Source organism: Hordeum vulgare, chromosome 3H (assembly GCF_904849725.1).
Source record: "Hordeum vulgare subsp. vulgare chromosome 3H, MorexV3_pseudomolecules_assembly, whole genome shotgun sequence".
In the NCBI taxonomy this organism is placed as follows: Eukaryota; Viridiplantae; Streptophyta; class Magnoliopsida; order Poales; family Poaceae; genus Hordeum; species Hordeum vulgare.
In genome coordinates this window covers 348,109,258-348,133,133 of record NC_058520.1, presented here as the reverse complement: position 1 = coordinate 348,133,133, position 23,876 = coordinate 348,109,258, and the positions used below count along the sequence as shown (strand labels likewise).

The 23,876-nt window shown below is 43.6% G+C and overlaps 1 pseudogene; it reads left to right on the top strand.

Annotated features, from left to right (window-relative positions):
* Positions 1-23,876, top strand: part of LOC123441751 — a 44,439-nt pseudogene that overhangs the window by 3,767 nt on the left and 16,796 nt on the right.

Sequence of the window (23,876 nt, the reverse complement as noted above, 5' to 3'; positions counted from 1 at the left end):
GATGAAATTGATATTCCTCATGAAGATACTGATATTGAGAAGACCGGTGGTTCCTGAAGAAAATCATTTTGAAGAAATTGAAGCGTGGAGATTTACGTTTTCTGTTTTACTTTCTTCGCATTTGATGAATAGGAACACCGTACTGTAAAAGGGGGTCAAAGTAACACTATGGAATGGATTTCCTCATGATGCTCAACCCAAGCCTAATCCTACCAAAAGCCTCAAGTGAGGAATATGAGTGACATGAGGACTCTCACAGTTGAGGGTCCCGACCGTTTCGATAACCACGCCAAGTCACTGGTCTTATCCACTCCAACAGTCATATTATTTAAGGGCATTAGTGTCAAATCATGTCGGGATGCTCCCAGGCTATAAATAGCCACCCGCACAACCACTAGCTGGTTGGCTGCTCCGTTAGAAACTGACACTTGTCATAAGAGCAACCCAAATTCCTCAGAGCTTTGTAGAGTAATTCATCAGTTAGGAAATACCCCATACACCGAAACCACAAACCAAACCTAGTGATTGAGCATCACTGAAGAAGTTGTTCCTGTGTGGGACTGAAGCGTTTTACCTTTGAGGACTATGCATCCTCAAGACGGTTAGCCGTCATGGTCTAGAGCAATCCAGCAGTCAATTGTGGATCGCCGGGTGACCAAGTTTGTGAGGGTTTGGAAGTCTGCCCGAAAGACTTACCACGAGTGTTGGGCGAGGACTGTGTGTCCTTAGCTCAAGGAGAATACGGTAGGGACTGTGTTTCTCGGGACTGGGTGTCCTTTGGTTTCAATACGAAGCCGCTCCAAACCAGATGTACAACTGTCACAGCAGTTGGAACTGGGTCATCAACAACAGTCTTCACTAAGAATCGGGTTCTAATTCCTCAACTCTTTACTTTCTCTGTATTATGTGTTGATGACTTTCACTGTGACTGTTTGAAGAATTTGCTGAAGACTTTCTGTGAATTTCCTCAACCCCAAATTCTTCACAATAGTTAATCATCATCTGTATTCTGCGTGCTTGCTTACTGTGCAATCTGTTTTCACATTCTTCACTCTGTAATACTACTGTTGTGAAAGTTTGCACGTCTGATCCTTTACTGTTTCCGCTGTAAGTTAGTCACCAGTGAGGAATTTCCTCAAAAGGAATTTCCTCAGTGATGAAATTCTAAAAATCTCCTATTCACCCCCCTCTAGTCGATATAACGCACTTTCAATTGGTATCAGAGCAAGGTACTCCCTTGTTCTGTATGATTTTGGTTTAACCACGTGGAGTTTTAGTTATGTCGACTGCGGGCATGTTTAAGGTGACTGCAGCATGTCCTACCTACGAAGGAAAGAACTTTCCCTTCTGGAAGAACAAAATGCAAATGCAATTATAAGCTATTGATAATGATCTCTGGTATATTGTGGAAAATGGAGTTCCCATCTTCTCTGCCAGTGTCACTGCGGCTGATGTGAAGAAATTCAAGCAACTCGATTCTCAAGCGAAGAACATCATCTGTGGTCATCTGAGCCCTGGCCAGTTTGGAAGAGTAAGTGCCTTGGGCTCTGCAACACTGATCTGGGAGAGACTGTGCAAGGTAAATGAAGCTGTATCAACCCAACGTGACTCTCGTGTTGATATTCTTCGCAATCTCTTCAATCGCTTCAAGAGACATGACAATGAAAGCTGCCAAGACACCTTTGATCGCCTCACTGACATATCAAATGAACTGCAAGCACTCGGAGCTCGAGACATCACTGATCACGAAGTTGTGAAGAAAGTGCTGAAATCTTTGGATTCTTCATTTGATACTTTAGTTCTGATGATTCAAGAAAGACCAGATTACAAGATGCTTGATCCAGCTGATATATTAGAAAGGCTAAATACTCATGAATTCCAGCTAGAAGAAAAGAGAGATCTATATGGACCAAGCTATTCCAGACGACGTGCACTGAAGGCTAGAGCAATTTCCTCATCTGAAGACGAAGACACAGACGACAGCATTTGTGATCCTGAAGAATTTGGACAGGAGCTTGCAATGCTTGTGAGGAAATTTCAGAGATTTACACGACGAGGCCAATTCGGTCTTCAAGAAGAGACATGAGGAAATCAGAATATGCATTTGAGGACTACAAGAAATGAACGTGTCACAAGTGCAAGAAATCAGGTCATTACATTGCTGATTGTCCCCGTTGGGGAAAGGAATCAAAGAAGAAAAAAATACAAGGATGACAGTTCTGATGACTCGAAGAAGAAGAAGAAATCTTAAAAATCCTCATCTTCAAAGCCCTCATCGCACAAGAAGATCAGTTTCAGAAAGGCTTGGGCACTTATTGGCAAGGAAATGGACTCCGAGGCAGAATCAGAAGAATGTGATGAAGAAGAGGGTTCTGATGAAGACTCAGAATCCGGACAGGCTAGTCTTGCACTAGCAACCACCTTCGTCAGCAAGTCAATCTTCAATCTTGAAGGAAATGATTGCACCATCCATACTGATGACTATGCGGATGACATTGCTCCAACCTATTGCTTCATGGCAAAAGGTTCAAAGGTATCAAATAATGCCTCATCCTCTGATTCAAGTGACTGTGACCATAATGATTATAAGAAACCTAGTTACAGTAAACTTGCTATTATTGCCACTAAACAACAAACTGCTCTGGAAAAGCTTCAGAAACTGCTAGACAAATGTGATGATCTGTTGAATGATGAAATGAACCTTACCGAAATCCTCACTGATGACATGAAAAGTCTTCAGTCTAGATTTGATAATCTTCAGGATCGTTATGATACACTCCTCACTGATCATGAGAAGCTTTCCTATGAATTTCTTCAAAGGAATCTTGATCCTGAGAAGCTCAGGATGTCTCATGATGATCTTCGTATGGAAAATGATTCATTACTAGCTCAACAGATCATCGCTAGTCAAGTTGAATTTATTCCTCCATGTCTTAAATGCATTGAACGCGAAACTGCTGATTCTTCACCAGAATCCTCAAATGCTACCATTGCTACAAATTCTTCAACTGCACCTGTTGTGTCTATTTCCTCACTTGAGGAAAACACAAATGTCACTGATGAAAATGAAGGGTTGAAGGAATTGTACGTGACAGGCATGTACAAAAGCCTCAAAGGACATCAAATCCTTTGTGATGTGCTCAAAAAGCAGATCTTGAACAGGAACCCGAGGAAAGAAGGAATTGCCTTTGAGAGGAAACTAAATGCTGATGGATCTTAGTGGAAACCTGAGCAGTATTCCAAAACCTCATGGGTTGATGCTACTGGGCCTCCTTTTGATTCATCTAATGTAACTGGCTTTTCATGTGAACTATCCTATTCCTCAGATGAGTCATTTGATTCCAACTATAAACTGTTCAAAAATCAATATGGTGAAGTATTTTCTCGATATGTTGGAACTAACTGCAGGAATGGCCCTCCTTTGAGGAAAATCTGGGTTCCGAAAAGCTGTCTTGAAAATCTTCAGGTAAATGTCCTCATGACACCACCACTGAAGAATCTGAACCCCAGATCAAATTCCTTAGAAGGACCAAAGTCTTCAAGAGGATCAAAGTCCTCAACTGGTCAAAACTATGCTCGTACCCGTGCTTGTGCGTCTAACATGCAGGGAAACTATAAGGAATATGAATACGAGCGTTACTCCTCAAATCATTATGTTCATAAATCCTCAAACCAGTTCTCTGCATATTCATATGAGTACTTTAATCCCCCTACTGTTAAGAGAAGTGCATTAGCTTCAATGCCACCTTTCTCATATGGTGCTCGTAGGATGATGAACGCTTTGCCACCCCTTCAGATGTGGGTGGTGAAGAAATCAAACTAATCACTTCTGCAGGATAGGTCTCCAGATGAAAATCATCATCTGAAGAATTTGCTGGAGACCTGAAGAAATGCTTGAGAGGACGCAAGCTAATGATTGATGAAATAGAAATATTTCACACGTCCTTACATTTCTGTTATGATGAAATTATTGATGTAATGAAATTAGTATCATATTCTTCAAATCTGAAGCATATGAGATGGTAAGCTGTACTAATTCATCTGGAGGATGACAAACCCAAAAATACTGAGTGGGTTCTTGATAGTGGCTGCACACATCACATGACTGGTGATAAAAGCTTACTGATGAATATGCCACTAACTCCATCACCTCTGAAGCAAATCTAATATGCTGATAAAGGTAAAAGCAAGGTATTGGGACTTGGCAAAGTGGCTATTTCCAAGGATAGGCATATGGACAAAGTGATGCTTGTTGAATCCCTTGGTTTTAACCTTATGTCAGTCTCAATGCTTTGTGATCTTGATATGATTGTTATCTTTGGTAGATATAGATGTGTAGTCATCATGGAATCTGACAGATCCAAAGTCTTCGAAGGTGTAAGAAGAGGGGATTTGTACATTGTTGATTTCTCTACAAGTCCTCAACCAGCCACTTGCTTACTAGCGAAAACCTCAGAAGGATGGCTGTGGCACCGAAGACTAGGTCATGCAGGCATGAGGAATTTGCACACGCTTGCAAAGAAGAAGCATGTCATCGGCATCGAATCAGTCAAATTCCTCAAGAATCATCTCTGCGGTGCTTGTGAATCTGGGAAAATGACCAGATCCAAGCATCCCTCCAAAACCATCATGACCACTACACGACCATTCGAATTGCTTCATATGGATTTGTTTGGACCGACTCACTATGCCACACTAACCAATGCAGCATATCTATATGGCTTTGTCATAGTTGATGATTATTCCAGATACACTTGGGTGCATATTATAGTGTATAATACTGAAGTGCAGGAAATCTTCGAACGATTTTCTTCAAGGGCCTCGACGAACTTTGGCATCAAGATCAAACATATCAGGAGTGATAATGGAACCGAGTTCAAAAACACTGGTCTTGATGATTATCTTGATGAACTTGGTATTACTCACGAATTGTCTGCTCCTTATACTCCTCAGCAGATTGGTGTCGTCGAAAGGAAGAACAGGACTCTGGTTGAAATGGCGAGAACCATGCTTGAAGAATATCAGACTCCTCGTCGCTTTTGGCCTGAAGCAATCAACACTGCATGCCGTATCATCAACAGGGTATATCTTCACAAATTCCTCAAGAAAACCTCATATGAACTCCTCACTGACAAGAAACCCAATGTAAGTTATTTCAAAGTCTTTGGTGCAAAATGCTGGATTAGAGATCCTCACCACAGCTCAAAATTTTCACCTATGGCAAATGAAGGTTTTATGCTCGGTTATGGAAAGGACTCGCACACTTACAGAGTCTTCAACAACTATCACAACAAAGTTGTTGAGACTATAGATGTGCGGTTCGATGAAACTAATGGCTCGCAAAGAGAGCAATTGCCTTCTGATCCACATAAGCTGTCTCCTGAGGAAGCAATAAAGCTCAAGCCTACTGAAGACATTGTTCCATCTGAGGAAATTGATGAAGAAATGATCCCCATCGCTGATAAAAACCAAGAAGATGTTCCTGAGGAAATTGCATCAGCACCACTTCCTCAGCCTAGACAAAATACTCTACTAGCTCATCCGAGGATTGCAAACGAAGTTGAACTTGACAAAATCCTCAACGACATCAACGCGCCAGGTCCTCTCACTCGCTCAAAAGCTTCACACTTAGTTAACTTTTGTGGGCATTTCTCCTTTGTATCCATCACAGAACCCTCAAAAGTTGTTGAGGCTTTTCTAGAACCGGAGTGGATCCAAGCTATGCAAGACGAACTTCTTCAATTCAAGCTGAATGACGTATGGGAGCTCGTCAAACGACCAGATCCTCGCATGCACAACATCATCGGCAGCAAGTGGATATTCCGAAACAAGCAAGATGAGGACGGTCAAGTGGTGAGGAACAAGGCACGACTTGTAGCCCAAGGCTACACCCAGGTTGAAGGAATAGATTTCGATGAAACTTTTGCACCTGTTGCTAGACTTGAAGCTATTCGAATACTACTTGCTTATGCTAATCATCATAACATCACCTTGTATCAAATGGATGTGAAAAGTGCATTCCCCAATGGTAAGCTCGAGGAAGAAGTATATGTTGCTCAGCCCCCAGGTTTTGAGGATCCAATGAATCCAGACAAAGTCTTCAGACCCAAAAAGTCTCTGTATGGCCTCAAGCAAGCCCCTCGGGCATGGTATGATACATTGAAGGAATTCCTCATGAAGAAAGGCTTCAAACCTGGTTCACTCGATCCAACTCTTTTCACTAAATCCTATGATAATGAGCTATTTGTGTGTCAAAAATATGTCGATGATATTATATTTGTCTATACTGACAAAAGATATAGTGATGAATTTTCCTACATGATGAGTGAGGAATATCAGATGTCCATGATGGGGGAGCTGAAATTCTTCTTCGGTCTTCAAATTCGTCAACAAAGCAATGGAATCTTCATATCACAGGAGAAATACCTCAAGGATGTTCTGAGGAAATTCGACATGCACGAATGCAAAGGTGCCAAAACTCCAATGCCTACCAACGGCCACCTCGGCACTGATGAAAATGGTAAAGATTTCGATCAGCAGGTATACCGTTCCATGATTGGCTCTTTATTGTATTTATGTGCATCTAGGCCAGATATAATGCTTAGTGTTTGCATGTGTGCATGTTTTCAAGCAAAACCGAAGGAATCACATCATAAGGCTGTGAAACATATTCTTCGATACTTAGCTCACACACCAACACTAGGTTTATGGTATCCGAAGGGCTCCAATCTTCATCTGGTAGGGTATTCTGATTCAGACTATGCTGGTGACCGTGTGGATCGCAAGTCAACTTCTGGCACATGCCATTTCCTCGGAAGATCACTAGTTTGCTGGTCCTCAGAGAAGCAGAACTGCGTATCACTCTCCACTGACGAAGCTGAATACATTGCTGCTGGTTCTTGCTGTGCTCAATTGCTATGGATGAAGCAAACCCTCAAGGACTACGGAATCAACCTGAAGAATGTACCTCCCTACTGCGACAATGAGAGTGCTATCAAGATTGCATACAACCCAGTACAGCACTCGAAGACCAAGCACATCCAGATTCGTCATCATTTTCTTCGGGACCATGTCCTCAAAGGCAATATCCTCATCGACCATGTGAAGACTGATGATCAACTGGCAGATATCTTCACTAAGCCCTTGGATAACAAAAGGTTTTGCAAGTTGCGGTGTGAGCTAAATATCTTAGAGTCTTCAAATGTTTTGTAAAAAACATGCACACATCCTAACACTTATGCAAAGTTGATGACTTAGATGTGCAACACATGATGAAACGATTTTCTTCAACTGATGAAGAATGTCACTCTGAATGTGAAGAAATTAACAAAGAAATTGATTCTCAGGGCCCTACGACAATTGTACGTGGCGTTTGTAATCAACATTCTTATATGGTGGGTAACGCCACCACCCAATGTGAAATTCCTCAAGTTGATTTTCTTCAAATGATCAATTTCCTCACAATGCATTTTTCTACAAAACAGCTATTCTTCATTGTGATGATCGATTACCAAATCTTAAAAAACACTTGATGACTTTCATTTGCCTAGGTAGACTATGATATCTAGTCCTCAACAGGATTCACTTATTGCTATTTCTTCAAGTTGATGTTTCTGCTAAGTGAATGTGATCGGACCCTACTTTCCCTCTATGCTATACTTATCCAGTCTATTCAATTCTTCATATGCGTTCTATTTGAAACTTTGTTCAAAATCCTCACTACATCCTTGTCAGCTGATGATTTTGTAACGAAAATCCTCAAATCTTCAAAAATTGTTTTCTTTTAAGGCACAGTAAACTTCCCACGATCAGATAACTACGATCTCCACTATCTCCACCGCATTGTACGGGAGCTACACGTGTCCTGCGGAGACGTAGAGGCAGGGGCTATTCGCTCCGAAACTTTCGCGCCAAACAGTAACTTTTGGGCTATAAATGTGTCCTTACCCCCCTCGGTATCCTCTTCTTCGCCTCATCGCTCTCCTGCCACAACACACTCCACCGAACCCTAGCGCCACAGCTGGTAGTCTTGTCGCCGGTCAGGAAGAGCTTCAGTGCCTCGACCTTTTCGTCGCCAGGATCACGCCGGAGTCGTACCATCTACTTCCGCCGCCGCCGTAGATGTCCTCTGCCGCCAAGTTAGGGTGCATTTGACACTCGACCGAAGAGCCTCTCCAACACTACTTTTTGTGTTCTTCGTTCGCACCTTCCAGGGTAAATATATCCCATTTTTACAGCATATTAGATCTGAAATTTTATCTCTTCTATGAGAAATCTGTTTGTCCTCAAGATACGATGCGCACATGATTCCTCAAACACTACCTATCACCGCAATCATTGATGAACTAGCTAAGCATCTAAGATTTTCACGAGATTCCTCAATTGTGCAAATTTTCGGATCTATACAACTCTGGAACCCAAGAACAGTATGCTTAGGCAAATTCCTCAACCACTAGTTATATTCCTCAAACTGTCAAACTTTTTCATTTTCTTCAAATCTGAGAACGCATATGACCTCTCCAAATTCCTCGCAACTATACTCTGTTCATAGGTACACACATGTCAGCTGATGAATCTCTCGGTTCTCATCACATTAACTCATTTACAGCGTTTCTGGAAGAAACTCTTCAAGGATCTTCAGAATCCTCAATAGTTCAAAATCATCAGCAAAGTCCTCAACTAAAGAAAATGGAGGAAGAGAGAAAACAGAAGGGAGGAAAGAAACTGGAGCAGAATATAGCTGCTGATATTCCTGAGGACATATACATGGACTATTATACGCCTGATGAACATGAGACAATGTCCAAGAGAAAGATAAGGCCGCAGAAGATTGAACGCTGATGGGCGAAGGAATGGAAAGAGTACAGGTTTGTGACTCCCAAATATGCGAAGAAATTCGCTTTGAAGCCTCCTGGCAGAAGGGCCCCACTTGAGGATCATCAAGTAGCACATCCATCAAGCCTCAAAACCATTGATGACTATGAAGATGAAGAAGAAAGGCATCTGGCCAAGCTCAAGAGGCAAGCAGAAGCTGCAGTGAATAAATTCAATGAATCCTCAGCTGCTGCCTCCGGTGTTGCTCATTCCTCAGCTGCAGAAACCTCAGGCTCAGAGATTCCTCAAATGCAGTCTGCGCCATCAAAGCCAAAGGCTCCAAAGCTTCAAGAGAAGTCTGCTCAGACTTCTGTCACAAAACCCTTAGCACCAAAACCCTCATTACCAAAACCTTCAACACCAAAATCATCAGCGCCAAAACCCTCAGCACCAATCTCCTCTGCACCAAAATCCTCAGCTCCACCTCCAAAGCCTCAAGAAAAACCAGTACCGAAGCATGTCGTGAAGTCTACGACCGCCAGCTCCAGCTCCTCACTCCCAGCTGCAACTAGCTCGGAGACAAAGTCTTCAACACCACTTGTGAAGACTTTGGCAACTACTGAACGTGCACCTCTGCCAAGCCCCAGCAAAATCATCGCAGTCCCATCTGCATCAGAGGGAAGTGATGAATATGATGATGAAACCCTGCAAGCCATCATCAGAAACAAGCAAGAAAGGGTTGCTCAAGCATCATGCAGTGCTATTCCTCTAGCCATGGACCCCAAGGTCCTCCTCGACTACATCAATATATGGTATGAGGACCCAAACACACCCATTGATGATTTGAAACTTCCTCCTGGCATCAGCCACATGGTGGCCACCTTCATAAATGAAGCCAAGTGGAAAGAACAGCAGGCCCGGCAGGCAAAGGCTGCAAAGGCCAAAAAGGAGAAATTCCTCAGGCAGAATTTCCTCAAGCTGACTCCTGATGCACTAGTGTCAACCTAGGTAGAGCTACAAGTATTGACTGACAAGTATGACAAGCTGTCAGATCGCAAAAGCATCAAGCGCAATTTCATCAAGCTAGGCACTAGTGCTGTTGATGACTACAACAAGAAAACCGCACCACCAGCACCAACTCCTCAGCCCCTAGTTGAACAGCCAGCAGATGCATCTTCTGATGAGGAGGAAACTCCTCAAGCTGAGGAAGAACACTAGGAGCGTCGTGCTGATGAACCGGCCATTGAAGAAATCATCACGGAGACTGCAACTGATGAAATTGCAACCACTGATGAGACTGCTCCTGATCGAGCTGCTTCTTCAAAGCAGGCTGATGACTCTGTTCCAGCTGGTTCCTCACTACGAGCTGAAGAATCTGCAGAAAGAACACCTTCACCAAAAGCTTCAAAGGTGAAGAAGATAATCCCGTCTGCATGAGACGCGAAGAAGACAAGGGCTGCTGAGAAGGAAGCAAAGAAAAGAAAAGCCTCATCAGTAGTAGAAATGACAGAGGCAAAGCGCCTCAAAGAAACTGAAGAAACTGCTCCTCTGGATCCAGTACCTCTAAATGTCGCTCCCTCATATGAGATGGTCGTCATTGATGACCCAGCTACAAGGGCTGATGAGGAAATGAAGGATGTCGCCTCTGAGGAACACACTGATGAGGAAATCCAGATTGATGACAATCCTCAACCCCTCATTCCTCAGACAGAGACCACTCAAGCATCAGCTGCAGCAGCTGATGATACTCCTTCTACCACAAAGCCAGCTGAAGAAAAACAAGCTGAGGAAAATGTACATTCTAAGCAGACTGCTCAAGATGAGGAACAGGCTGACCCAACTCCTCAAGCTGAGAAAGAAGTAGAAATTCCTCAGCCTGAAGCTCGGCCAGAACAAGCATCATCTCACCAGCAAGAAGTACCAGCTGATGAAATTCCTCAACCTGAGGAAAAAGCTGAAGAAAATGTACCCGCCCAAGACAATGAATTCATTGTGCTCAACCCAGAGACTTCCATGGTTGTCTCCCCTCTCATTCCTCAGCAGAATCTTAAGCCAGTTCAGCGCCAGCCATTCTCCAAGCGTCCAAAGTTTCAGAAAGAAGATTTCTTTGAAGAACGCATGTATTTCATCGGAGAGAATCCATATGACAAGCCTCAAATGAGGCATCTGAAGTTTTGGACAAGGACTCAGATGAACTACTATTCCTCAGTGCTTTGTGGCCGCAACAAGATATTCCAGCACATGCACATTCCTCATGTTGAGCTTGAAGCAATCCCTTGCATGGAACCAGTCCTCAGTGTACTCCACGATGCAGGTTTGCTTCCTATGTGCTCCGACATATCAGACTGGAACAGTGAGCTTATTCTTCAGTTCTATGCAACTCTGCACATCTCTGGCAATGCTGATGACATCAACACTTGGGTGTTCGACTGGATGTCCTAAAATACTCACTACAAAGCTCCGGCTTCTGAACTCCTCAGAGAACTGCCCGTACCAATCCCCTCAGATGGGGCAGTGAAGCTTTATGGTGAGCGTGAGCTGCCAAATGGAATGATGGAAGTCCTCATGAAGCCTTTGGCTACGGGAAAACCCTCAAGAACCACATTCCTCGTCCATGAGCTCAAGTACACACCCCGGTCTGTCTACAGAATCCTCTGCAGTGTGCTCGCGCCAATCAAAGGCCATGACGATGAAGAAGATGTTGTAGGCCTCATGAAGAATATCCTCTTCAACATCATTCACGATATTCCTATCAATATTCCTGATTTCTTCTTGAGGACTTTGGCTGACAATGCCATGTGCCCCTATGATCACAAGATATATGCCCCGTGGATCATGAGATTCATCAGGACAAGGACAGGCATCAACGTCCATGCTGATTTCCAAAACCATGTTGGTTATATGCCTCCTATCCGGGTCAACAAGAAGAATTTCGAGCCCATTGAGGGAAAAGGAAAATTTGTGATTGAAGAAGGCAGCAGGCCCCTTGATGGCCAGTTTAAAGAACCAGAAGCTTATTCCTCATGGGACGATACTGAGACTCGTCCAGCAAGCCCAGTTCCTCCTCGCGTGCTGAATACCAGAGAGCTCCTCCTCAGTCTTCACCAGAAGGTGGATCACAACCACAAATGGGTCAAACATCAGTTTGGTGCCGTTGTGAAAACCCTCACTGAAACTCAGAACGCTGTTAAGCTTAATCATCACTATCTGCATGATGTTTCCGATCGCACCTGGGCTACACTTGCACATCTGAAGACCCAGACTGAGCTTGAAGAACTGAACTTTGAGCAGGACTTTGACTGGTCGTGGCCTCCCAAGAGAAAGTTCAGGCCCATTCTAGTGGCAGACCTTGAAGACAGCTCCTTTTCTTCATTCCGCACCGCTGAATCTGATGAGGAACAACTTGACACTTCAACCGGCCCAGGAAGAAGACTACTCCCAAGAAGCATCACGACTCTTCCTCGACCGCCAAGAAATGAAGTCTTCACGGGCGTTAGACCTCAGTTTGTCCCTTTTTGTCACTTGATGACAAAGGGGGAGAAGCTCGAGAGTTAGTCTTCAAGCGGGAAATTTTTGGGGCTTATAAACTATATTAAGTTACAAACTCTTGGCTCTTCTGAAGTTTTTATGTAATGAGTTGTAACTTAAGCCCGATGGTACTCTGATGCTTTTGAACGTTTTTCTTCACATGCTTATTCCTCAAAGTTTTAATGCACGCATGCTGGAATTCGTCAGATATCATTTGCCATCATGCATCTTCATTTTCTTCATATGATATGTTATATATATGCATGATTTACAAGACTCAGGGGGAGATCTCCATGATATAAATCATCAATGTGCATCTGCTATAAAAGCAAAATCCTCAAGGTATGCACATCTTCAGGGGGAGTCTCTCTGAATCTTGTTTTCAAATTCCTCAAATGAGTATTTACACTTCATATTTTTGATCCCTGTTGAAGACTTAACCTAATTGTCATCAACCACCAAAAAGGGGGAGATTGTAAGTTCATCTAGTGCCCCTTGGTGATTTTGGTGGTTTGAAGACTTATAGGTTAAGTATCTCATTTGTTTGTGAGTATACACAGGATCTATAAGTCATTGAGGAGTTTGAGATATTTGAAGAATATCGACCCCTAAAAATATATGTCTTCAGTTGAAGAAATTGGTCTGAAGCTGAAGAAATGAATCACGAGGAATCTGCGATGAAATTGATATTCCTCATGAAGATACTGATATTGAGAAGACCGGTGGTTCCTGAAGAAAATCATTTTGAAGAAATTGAAGCGTGAAGATTTACGTTTTCTGTTTTACTTTCTTCGCATTTGATGAATAGGAACACCGTACTGTAAAAGGGGGTCAAAGTAACACTATGGAATGGATTTCCTCATGATGCTCAACCCAAGCCTAATCCTACCAAAAGCCTCAAGTGAGGAATATGAGTGACATGAGGACTCTCACAGTTGAGGGTCCCGACCGTTTCGATAACCACGCCAAGTCACTGGTCTTATCCACTCCAACGGTCATATTATTTAAGGGCATTAGTGTCAAATCATGTCGGGATGCTCCCAGGCTATAAATAGCCACCCCCCACAACCACTAGCTGGTTGGCTCCTCCGTAAGAAACTGACACTTGTCATAAGCGAAACCCAAATTCCTCTGAGCTTTCTAGAGTAATTCATCAGTGAGGAAATACACCATACACCGAAACCACAAACCAAACCTAGTGATTGAGCATCACTGAAGAAGTTGTTCCTGTGTGGGATTGAAGCCTTTTACCTTTGAGGACTGTGCATCCTCCAGACGGTTAGGCGTCATGGTCTAGAGCAATCCAGTAGTCAATTGTGGATCGCCGGGTGACCAAGTTTGTGAGGGTTTGGAAGTCTGCCCTGAAGACTTACCACGAGTGTTGGGCGAGGACTGTGTGTCCTTAGCTCAAGGAGAATACGGTAGGGACTGTGTGTCCCGGGACTGGGTGTCCTTTGGTTTCAATACCAGGCCGCTCCAAACCAGATATACAACTATCACAGTAGTTGGAACAGGGTCATCAACAACAGTCTTCACTAAGAATCGGGTTCTAATTCCTCAACTCTTTACTTTCTCTGTATTATGTGTTGATGACCTTCACTGTGACTGTTGGACGAATTTGCTGAAGACTTTCTCTGAATTTCCTCAACCCCAAATTCTTCACAATAGTTAATCATCATCTGTATTCTGCGTGCCTGCTTACTGTGTAATCTGTTTTCACATTCTTCACTCTGTAATATTGTTGTTGTGAAAGTTTGCAGGTCTGATCCTTTACTGATTCCGCTGTAAGTTAGTCATCAGTGAGGCATTTCCTCAAAAGGAATTTCCTCAGTGATGAAATTCTAAAAATCTCCTATTCACCCCCCTCTAGTCGATATAACGCACTTTCATGTACACTCAAGAACACATTAGATACTTAACCTATAAGTCTTCAAACCACCACAATCACTAAGGGGCACTAGATGCACTTACACCGTGGATAACTTCTTTGTCACATTGAGCTCATTATGATGATGTATTACCGAGTGGGCCCAAAGATACCTCTCCGGCACACGAAGCGACAAATCCGAGTCTCGATTTGTACCAACCCAACATACACTTTAGAAGATACCTGTAGTGCACCATTATAATCACCCAATTACGTTGTGATGTTTGGTACACCCAAAGCACACCTACGACATCCGAGAGTTGCACAATCTCATGGTCTAAGGAAATGATAATTGACATTAGAAAAGCTTTAGCAGAGGAACTACATAATGTTGTGCTATGTTTAGGATTGGGTCTTGTCCATCACATCATTCTCCTAATGATGTGATCCCATTATCAATGATATCCAATGTCCATGATCAGGAAACCATGACCATCTATTGATCAATGAGCTAGCCAACTAGAGGATCACTAGGGCATATTGTGGTCTATGTATTCACACATGTATTACGGTTTCCGGTTAATACATTATAGCATGAACAATAGAAAATTATCATGAACATGGAAAAATAATAATAACTAGTTTATTATTGCCTCTAGCGCATATTTCCAACACAACAAGATCCACCGCCACCACGCCGTCATGCTGCCGGAGCTCTCCCTCAAATTCTCCTTCACCCTTGCTGGATCAAGAAGGAGGAGACGTCCCCGGGCTGTAGGTCTATTGAATGCGGAGGAACTATTCGTTTGGTGCTTGGATCGGATCACCGCGAGTACGACTCCATCAACTGCGTTCATAGTAATGTTTCTGCTTAGCGATATTCAATGGTATGAAGATCCTCTCCCTCTCTCATTGCTGGTATCTCCTAGTTTGATCTTGGTGACGTGTAGGAAAATTTTGAATTATTACTATATTCCCTAACATTAATAATTAAAAAGTGCAGGGAATAGCTACCCCGAGGATAATTAATCAACCGCTGGGCCAGTGCTTGTTCCAACCCACATCACTGTGCGGGGCCAACACAGGGCAACTTGGGTGATTTTTTATCAGGCCACCGTACGCGTCGCTTATCCGACGTGTCCTGAGACTGAGATACACGACTCTTATTGGGTCATCTCCACGTCGGGCGGTCTTGTTGGATTTGTTTTACCTTCTTGATATATCTTGTGCATCGGGATTCCGAGGATATCTTGGGCTACCTAAAGGTGGAGGTTTTACATTGGGAATCCAAGGAGATGGGGTCTTTTCTGTGGTTGAGGCTTACTATGCAGCTTGTGATAGTTTGTGATGGACTAGTTGGATCACCCCTGCAGGGTTAATATCTTTCGTAACGCCGTGCCCGCGGTTATGTGGCAACTTGGAAATTTGTTGAACATGTGGTTATAAAAACATGAAGTAAACTTAATTAAAATATGTGAACTGTGTGCGTAACAGTGATTGTCTTTTTCTTGAGCTTCTACTCCAAGTGAGGACACGATGGGGTTATGACTAACGTAAGTAGGTGTTTAGGATCACTTCTTGATCATACTAGCTCACAACCATTATACATAGACCACTCCACTTTAAATTATGTTCTCGTAAGTTAGCCACCAAATATGCTTAGTGCTACAGCAACCTCACCACTTTTCCATACCCCAATATCATGGTCGCAAGATTGCTGAGTCCCTATGGCTCACATATTACTACAACACCACAAGTTCAGGTATCGGAGATCCAGAGGCGGTTGATGCCTCGTAACTCCAGTGGGAGTTCGATGTGGAGAACAGGTGCATGTACGTGACGTACCCCGATTTGTAGAGGAACTTGGTCATCTCCTGGGTTAGCGAGATAGACTCATTGAAATTTTATTGTTTGTTTTTGTCCGTAGGTGAACCATGTCCTATGGATGATCGAAATAATGTTGTGTGACTTGTAATTTAGCATGTGGCGAGTGTAAGCCAATCCATATACTCATCTCTTCATAAATGTATGTTCAATGATTTCTGTACTTGCGAAACACCGAGATGAACCTTTATTAATATTAATGCCTCGTCCCCAAATATGGATAGTGACGCATCTTCGACGTTAGGCGTTGGTAATCAACACTATATGACCATAGGAGCCTTTGCTTGATCGAACTTGGGCGAGTCAAGTCCAGTGAAAAACTATTTTGAGTCTAGTTATATCGGAGAGTAGGATTCTTTTTACTCCTCTTCCCCTCTTTGGTGAGGTTCACGACTTAGGAATTTTAATTCTACATCTCTTCTCGCTCTAATTTTTTAGGATCACACGGGTATTTTGGAATCTATATGATATGGATGTGATGGGATTCAGGCTTTTTGCCTCGTGTATGACTTGATTTCTTCCGGGAGTTGAGCTCCAAGGAGTTATCATCACATCGTTATCATTCAGCTTCCTTAGTATCCCACGACGCGGAAATCGAAACACATATATACTTTGCTTGGTGACAAATAGTGTTGGGACTTTTCCCAGTACTGATGGAGATAGAGTGGATGATCTACCGGGTTTGGTATCATTATGTTTTCGAAGGTCTGAGGTAGATGAATTTGTGAAACTTCTCGGATGTGTGTTGATAGTTGTGAGAAAGGTGTAGATGATTACACTGAGTAGGTTCTCGGGCCCACAACTTGATAGCATAACTAAGAAATATTTCAAAATTCTCAAGTGGGAATTCAAGTAGTCACCTAGGAAATTATTTCATCGGATGTATGTTGGGATATATATTTGTTCTCAGCAATTCTAGCTCCAACTTGACAATTGGGAACGTGAGGACGTTTTCCATTTCGAATATCCTGAGTTCTTTCAATCCAAAATCTTGGGGCGAGATCCTCTTGTAGTGTGGGAGTGTTGTAATGGCCCAAGTGCAATCACTGTATTATTATTCATGTTGAACCTTGTATGCCATGGCATCCATCCTTTCTTTTAAAAAGATTTGGTGCTACATGTCTATGATTGCATCATGTCATCACATATCATAGCATTCATTTATTTTATTTGCTCCTTGTTGCTTGTGGTGATTGGACGTGGTGTGGAGCTATGTTGTGTGATTGCTTCAAATGGTTGGTCATGAGTGAAAACCCACTCCATTCGAATGCTCGAAAGAAAACTCCTTCTTTTATAAAAAATCTAGTGCCTTGGTGAAATATTGTTTTGCCCAACACCATGTTAAAATGTTGCAAATGGTGTAGATATTCTATTGATAATTTAGAATCAAGTTTTAGGTGTGTTACATTTTTTTTGCTATTTTAAAATCTTGCAATCGTAGGCAATGGGAAAATTAGGTGCATTAATTTTCTCCCTCAAAAATGCCAAACCAATTTTATTAAATAGAGTCTAATTTTGTGAGAGCAAACCGAATTTTATGTGGTTCAAAACGTTCCTCTAATTTTGTGTAGGAAGTTTGCCTTTTCTGTTTTAATTAATATAGCAAAGGATTTTCTGGAGAAAGGCCAGTGTGAGGGCCTCCTCCTCCCGCAGCGAGCAGCTACACGCAGCCATGTAGCGTCCCAGACAAGCATCCCCGTGCGTGTCGCGCCCTCCTTTTTCCAGCATGGTCATAGCTGGTCCCACCCGCACCCTCTCAGCCGTGTCGTCAGCCTATCCTCCTACCACCTCCCTCTCACAGTGAGAGACAAAGGGGGCCAGCGCCATGGCCACTGAGGAAAGCTCCTTGCCCCCTGTCTGACCTATTTAAGCAGCAACTCGTAGCCTAGGGTTTCCTCTTCTCGCCGTGCTCCACCCTAGCGCTGTCCCCAGCCTCATTTCGCCCTGGTCCTGCTAGCCGCGGCGAGCCATGGCCGGCTTCTGCTCGAACTCGTCGTCGGCATGAGGACCCGCGGGCACTCCTTCCTCGTCGTCCCCAAGAGCCTCGCCATTGCCCCTCTCTCATTCCCGTGCCAAGGCCGATCCAAGGTCTTCATCCGTGACGTCCTCTCCGTCGTTGTCGTCACGTGTGGTTCGAGCTAGTAGATCTGCTGGAGTTCCTTGCCTCACCGCCGTCATCTTGTTGCATCCCCGCCATCTTCATTGTGCCCTAGGTAAATATGGTAGTTCCCGCTCCTCCTTCATGCCTTATCATTATTGTTCGATGCTTATAGACCGTGACGTGCTTCTATTGTCGTTGCGCTAGCCGTGCTCTGCAGGATCTCCGAAGAAAAGATTCAGAGATACGAGTAGCTCCTCCATCTCCACTTTGAGTTGCCTCACCATGCTCGTGCCTGCTTGCGCAACCTCTGCAGCCCCCATGCATTCGCCTTCAACCTCGCCGTGTTGGGTAACGTAGTAATTTCAAAAAAAATCCTACACTTCACAAGGATCTATCTAGGAGAAACCAACAACTAGCAATGGGGTAGAGTATCTTCATACCTTTAAAGATGGCTAAGAGGAAGCATTACTAGAACACAGTTGATGGAGTCATACTCATAGCCATTCAGATCGCGGTGGATTCCGATCTAAGCACCGAATAATGGTGTCTCCGCGTTCAACACACGGTCAAACCGGTGACGTCTCCTACTCCTTAATCCAGCAAGGAGAGAGGAGAGGTTGAGGGAGAGCTCCGGCAGCACGACGGCGTGGTGACGGTGGAGCTGCGTGGTATTCCGGCAGGGCTTCACCAAGCGCTATGGAAGATGAGGAGGAGGAGGAGTAGGGCTGCGCCGTGGAGAGGTGAAATTTGTGTGTCCAACAGCCCAAACCCTTGGGTTTATATAGGAGGAGAGGGAGGAGGGTGGGCACCCCTAGGGTTTCAACCCTAGGTAGTGAAGAAGCCCTAGATGGCAAGGGGCGGTGACGAGGAGGAGGGGCGGCGCCCTAGGGTGGGCCTGGCGCCCATGGCAGCCCCCAGGCGTATGGTTAGCCCACCCTTCCGCTCTTGTGCTCCTTGGGCTGAGGTGGTCCCGGTACGTTACCGGTGATTCCCGAAACACTTACGGCGATCAAATCTTCACTTCCTATATATGACTCTTTACCTCCGGACTATTCTGGAACTCCTCATGACGTCCGGGATCTCATCCGGGGCTCCGAACAACCTTCGGGAACCATGCACACATGACCGAGACACATCTCCGGTCAATAATCAACAGCGGGGGTCTAGATATCCATGTTGGCTCCCACATGTTCCACGATGATCTCATCGGATGAACCACGATGTTGGGGAATCAATCCCATATGCAATTCGCTTTGTCTACCGGTATGATACTTGCCCGAGATTCGATCGCCGGTATCCCTATACCTTGTTCAATCTCGTTGCCGGCAAGTCTCTTTACTCGTTCCGTAGCACATCATCCCGTGACTAAGTCCTTAGTCATATTGACCTCATTATGATGATGGATTACCGAGTGGGCCCAGACATACCTCTCCATCACATGGAGTGACAAATCCGAGTCTCGATTCGTACCAACCCAACAGACACTTTCGGACATACCTGTAGTGCACCTTTACAATCACCCAACTACGTTGTGACGTTTGGTACACCCAAAGCACTCCTACGATATCCGGGAGTTGCACAATCTCATGGTCTAAGGAAATGATACTTGACATTAGAAAAGCTTTCGCAGACAAACAATACAATCTAGTGCTATGCTTAGGATTGGGTCTTGTTCACCACATCATTTTCCTAATCATGTGATCCCGTTATCAATGACATCCAATGTCCATGATCAGGAAACGATGACCATCTATTGATCAACGAGCAAGCCAACTAGAGGCTCACTAGGGACATGTTGTGGTCTATGTATTCACACATGTATTACGTTTTCTGGTTAATACAATTATAGCATGAATAATAGACAATTGTCATGAACAAGGAAATATAATAATAACCAATTTATTATTGCCTCTAGGGCATATTTTCAAAAGTTCCCCACTTGCAGTACAGTCAATAATCTAGTTACATTATGATGAATCGAACACCCATAGAGTTCTAGTGCTGATCATGTTTTGCTCGTGGAAGAGGTTTAGTCAACGGGTCTCCGACATTCAGATCCGCATGTACTTTACAAATATCTATATCTCCATCCTGGATGTATCCATGAATGGAGTTGAAACGATGCTTGATGTGCTTGGTCTTCTTGTGAAACCTGGGTTCCTTGGCAATGGCAATAGCACCAGTGTTATCAGAAAAGAGAGTCATCGGGCCCGACGCACTGGGAATCACTTGTAGGTCGGTGATGAACTCCTTCATCCATACTCCTTCCTGTGCTGCTTCCGAAGCAGCTATGTACTCTGCTTCACATGTAGTTGCCGCCATGATGCTTTGCTTGAAACTGCACCAGCTAACTGCCCCATTATTCAAAATATACACATATTCGGTTTGTGACTTGGAGTCATCTGGATCTGTGTCGAAGATAGCATCGATGTAACCCATTACGACGAGCTCTTCGGCACCTCCATAAACGAGAAACGTATCTTTAGTCCTGTTCAGATACTTCAGGATGTTCTTTACCGATGTCCAGTGATCCACTCCTAGATCACTTTGGTACCTCCCTACCAAACTTATGGCAAGGTTGACATCAGGTCTGGTACACAGCATGTCATACATAATAGAGCCTATGGCCGAAGCATAGGGGTCGATACTCATCTTTTCTCTATCTTCTATCGTGGTCGGGCGTTGAGTCTTACTCAACCTCACACCTTGCAATACAAGCAAGAACCCTTTCTTAGGCTTATCCATATTGAACGTCTTCAATATCTTGTCAAGGTATGTGCTCTGTGAAAGACCAATGAGACGTCTCGATCTATCTCTATAGATCTTGATGCCTAATATGTAAGCAGCTTCTCCAAGGTCCTTCATTGAAAAACTCTTATTCAAATAGGCCTTTATGCTTTCCAATAGTTTTATATCATTTCCCATCAACAATATGTCATCCACATATAATATGAGAAATGCTACAGAGCTCCCACTCACTTTCTTGTAAATATAGGCTTCTCCATAAGTTGGTACAAACCCAAACGCTTTGATCACCTCATCAAAGCGAATGTTCCAACTCCGAGATGCTTGCACCAGCCCATAGATGGAGCGCTGGAGCTTGCATACCCTGTCAACATTATTAGGATCCACAAAACCTTCCGGCTATATCATATACAATTATTCCTTAAGAAAGCTGCTCAGGAATGCCTTTTGACATCCATTTGCCTTATTTCATAATCATAAAATGCGACAACTTCGAACATGATTCGGACCTACTTTAGCATGGCTATGGGTGAGAAGGTCTCATCGTAGTCAATCCCTTGAACTTGTCGATAACCCTTAGCGACAAGTCGAGCCTTGTAAATATAGTCGTTCTTAAAGATCCTTTTATTTTCTATGGCTCGCCGATCATCGGGCAAGTCCACCAAAGTCCATACTTTGTTCTCATACATGGATCCTATCTCGGATTTCATGGCTTCAAGCCATTTGTTGGAATCCAGGCCCGCCATCGCTTCTTCATAGTTCAAAGGTTCACTGTTGTCCAACAACATGACTTCCATGACAGGGTTGCCGTACCACTCTAGTGCGGAACATGTCCTTGTGGACCTTCGAGGTTTAGTAGCAACCTGATCTGAAATTTCATGATCATCATCATTAAGTTTTTCCCTAGCCGGTTGAGGCACCTCAAAAACGTTTTCTTGCGCTGCGCTACTCTTTGGTTCGAGAGGAGGTATGATTACCTCATCAAGTTCTACTTTCCACCCACTTATTTCTTTCGAGAGAAACTCTTTCTCTAGAAAGGATCCGTTCTCGGCAAGAAAGATCTTGCCTTCGGATCTAAGATAGAATGTATACCCAATAGCTTCCTTAGGGTATCCTATGAAGATGCATTTTTCTGCTTTGGGTTCGAGCTTCTCAGGTTGAAGTTTCCTCACATAAGCATCACATCCCCAACCTTTTAGCAACGACAGCTTAGGTTTCTTGCCAAACCATAATTTATACGGTGTCGTCTGAATGGATTTAGATAGTGCCCTATTTAAAGTGAATGTGGCAGTTTCTAATGCATATCCCCAAAATGATAGCGGTAAATCAGTAAGAGACATCATAGATCGCACCATATCCAATAAAGTGCGATTATGACGTACACGCACACCTTTACGCTGCGGTGTGCCACACGGTCTGAGTTGTGAGACAATTGCACATTTTCTTAACTGTGTGTCAAACTCGTGACTCAAATATTCTTCTCCACGATCAGATCATAGGAACTTTATTTTCTTGTCACATTAATTCTCCACCTCACTCTGAAATTCCTTGAACCTTTCAAAGGTTTCAGACTTGTGTTTCATTAGGTAGACATACCCATATCTACTTAAATCATCAGTGAGGGTGACAACATAATGATAGCCACCGCGAGCCTCAACACTCATTGGACCGCATACATCGGTATGTATTATTTCCAATAAGTTGGTTGCTCGCTCCATTGTTCCGGAGAACGGAGTCTTGGTCATCTTGCCCATGAGGCACGGTTCACATGTGTCAATTGATTCAAAATCAAGAGACTCCAAAAGTCCATCTATATGGAGTTTCTTCATGCGCTTGACACCGATATGACCAAGGCGGCAGTGCCACAAGTATGTGGGACCGTCATGTTGGAATTATGCCCTAGAGGCAATAATAAATATAGTTATTATTATAATTCCCGTATCAAGATAATCGTTTATTATCCATGCTATAATTGTATTGAATGAAGACTATTTACATGTGTGGATACATAGACAAAACACTGTCCCTAGCAAGCCTCTAGTTGGCTAGCCAGTTGATCAAAGATAGTCAGTGTCTTCTGATTATGAACAAGGTGTTGTTGCTTGATAACTGGATCACGTCATTATGAGAATCACATGATGGACTAGACCCAAACTAATAGACGTAGCATGTTGATCATGTCATTTTGTTGCTACTGTTTTTCTGCGTGTCAAGTATTTGTTCCTATGACCATGAGATAATATAACTCACTAACACCGGAGGAACACTTTGTGTGTATCAAACGTCGCAACGTAACTGAGTGACATAAAGATGCTCTACATGTATCTCCGAAGGTGTTCGTTGAGTTAGTATGGATCAAGACTGGGATTTGTCACTCAGTGTGACGGAGAGGTATCTCGGGGCCCACTCGGTAATACAACATCACACACAAGCCTTGCAAGCAATGTGACTTAGTGTAAGTTGCGGGATCTTGTATTATGGAACGAGTAAAGAGACTTTCCGGTAAACGAGATTGAAATAGGTATGCGGATACTGACGATCGAATCTCGGGCAAGTAACATACCGAAGGACAAAGGGAATGACAAACGGGATTATATGAATCCTTGGCACTGAGGTTCAAACGATAAGATCTTCGTAGAATATGTAGGATCCAATATGGGCATCCAGGTCCCGCTATTGGATATTGACCGAGGAGTCTCTCGGGTCATGTCTACATAGTTCTTGAACCCGCAGGGTCTGCACACTTAAGGTTCGACGTTGTTTTATGCGTATTTGAGTTATATGGTTGGTTACCGAATGTTGTTCGGAGTCCCGGATGAGATCTCGGACGTCACGAGGGTTTCTGGAATGGTCCGGAAACGAAGATTGATATATAGGATGACCTCATTTGATTACCGGAAGGTTTTCGGAGTTACCGGGAATGTACCGGGAATGACG